Source organism: Scomber japonicus, chromosome 2 (genome assembly GCF_027409825.1).
Source record: "Scomber japonicus isolate fScoJap1 chromosome 2, fScoJap1.pri, whole genome shotgun sequence".
NCBI lineage: Eukaryota > Metazoa > Chordata > Actinopteri > Scombriformes > Scombridae > Scomber > Scomber japonicus.
This window is the reverse complement of record NC_070579.1, coordinates 100,001-102,500: the sequence shown is the minus strand read 5'-3', so window position 1 is coordinate 102,500 and position 2,500 is coordinate 100,001.

Sequence of the window (2,500 nt, the reverse complement as noted above, 5' to 3'; positions counted from 1 at the left end):
ATGATGATGATGATGAAGGTGTAGTTCCTCTCTCAGACAGCAGGGGAGGTGATGATGATGATGATGATGAAGGTGTAGTTCCTCTCAGACAGCAGGGGAGGTGATGATGATGATGATGATGATGATGAAGGTGATGAAGGTGTAGCTCCTCTCTCAGACAGCAGGGGAGGTGATGATGATGATGATGATGATGATGATGATGAAGGTGTAGTTCCTCTCTCAGACAGCAGGGGAGGTGATGATGATGATGATGATGATGAAGGTGTAGTTCCTCTCTCAGACAGCAGGGGAGGTGATGATGATGATGATGATGATGAAGGTGTAGTTCCTCTCAGACAGCAGGGGAGGTGATGATGATGATGATGATGATGATGAAGGTGTAGTTCCTCTCTCAGACAGCAGGGGGAGTGATGATGATGATGATGATGATGAAGGTGTAGTTCCTCTCTCAGACAGCAGGGGAGGTGATGATGATGATGATGAAGGTGTAGTTCCTCTCTCAGACAGCAGGGGAGATGATGATGATGATGATGATGATGATGATGAAGGTGTAGTTCCTCTCAGACAGCAGGGGAGGTGATGATGATGATGATGATGATGAAGGTGTAGTTCCTCTCTCAGACAGCAGGGGAGGTGATGATGATGATGATGATGATGATGAAGGTGTAGTTCCTCTCTCAGACAGCAGGGGGAGTGATGATGATGATGATGATGATGATGATGATGATGATGAAGGTGTAGTTCCTCTCTCAGACAGCAGGGGAGTGATGATGATGATGATGATGATGATGATGAAGGTGTAGTTCCTCTCTCAGACAGCAGGGGAGGTGATGATGATGATGATGAAGGTGTAGTTCCTCTCTCAGACAGCAGGGGACGTGATGATGATGATGATGATGAAGGTGTAGTTCCTCTCAGACAGCAGGGGAGGTGATGATGATGATGATGATGATGATGAAGGTGTAGTTCCTCTCAGACAGCAGGGGAGGTTGATGATGATGATGATGATGATGAAGGTGTAGTTCCTCTCTCAGACAGCAGGGGAGGTGATGATGATGATGATGATGATGATGAAGGTGTAGTTCCTCTCTCAGACAGCAGGGGAGGTGATGATGATGATGATGATGATGATGATGAAGGTGTAGTTCCTCTCTCAGACAGTAGGAGGAGTGATGATGATGATGATGATGATGAAGGTGTAGTTCCTCTCTCAGACAGCAGGGGAGGTGATGGTGATGATGATGATGATGATGAAGGTGTAGTTCCTCTCTCAGACAGCAGGGAGGTGATGATGATGATGATGATGAAGGTGTAGTTCCTCTCTCAGACAGCAGGGGAGGTGATGATGATGATGATGATGAAGGTGTAGTTCCTCTCTCAGACAGCAGGGGAGGTGATGATGATGATGATGATGATGATGAAGGTGTAGTTCCTCTCTCAGACAGTAGGAGGAGTGATGATGATGATGATGATGATGAAGGTGTAGTTCCTCTCTCAGACAGCAGGGGAGGTGATGATGATGATGATGATGAAGGTGTAGTTCCTCTCAGACAGCAGGGGAGGTGATGATGATGATGATGATGATGATGAAGGTGTAGTAGTTCCTCTCTCAGACAGCAGGGGAGGTGATGATGATGATGATGATGATGATGATGAAGGTGTAGTTCCTCTCTCAGACAGCAGGGGAGGTGATGATGATGATGATGATGATGATGAAGGTGTAGTTCCTCTCTCAGACAGCAGGGGAGGTGATGATGATGATGATGATGATGATGAAGGTGTAGTTCCTCTCTCAGACAGCAGGGGAGGTGATGATGATGATGATGGTGATGAAGGTGTAGTTCCTCTCTCAGACAGCAGGGGAGGTGATGATGATGATGATGATGATGATGAAGGTGTAGTTCCTCTCTCAGACAGCAGGGGAGGTGATGATGATGATGATGATGAAGGTGTAGTTCCTCTCTCAGACAGCAGGGGGAGTGATGATGATGATGATGATGATGAAGGTGTAGTTCCTCTCTCAGACAGTAGGAGGAGTGATGATGATGATGATGATGATGAAGGTGTAGTTCCTCTCTCAGACAGCAGGGGAGGTGATGATGATGATGATGATGAAGGTGTAGTTCCTCTCTCAGACAGCAGGGGAGGTGATGATGATGATGATGATGAAGGTGTAGTTCCTCTCTCAGACAGCAGGGGAGATGATGATGATGATGATGATGATGATGATGAAGGTGTAGTTCCTCTCTCAGACAGCAGGGGGAGTGATGATGATGATGATGATGATGAAGGTGTAGTTCCTCTCTCAGACAGCAGGGGGAGTGATGATGATGATGATGATGATGAAGGTGTAGTTCCTCTCTCAGACAGCAGGGGAGGTGATGATGATGATGATGATGATGATGAAGGTGTAGTTCCTCTCTCAGACAGCAGGGGGAGTGATGATGATGATGATGATGATGATGATGATGAAGGTGTAGTTCCTCTCTCAGACAGCAGG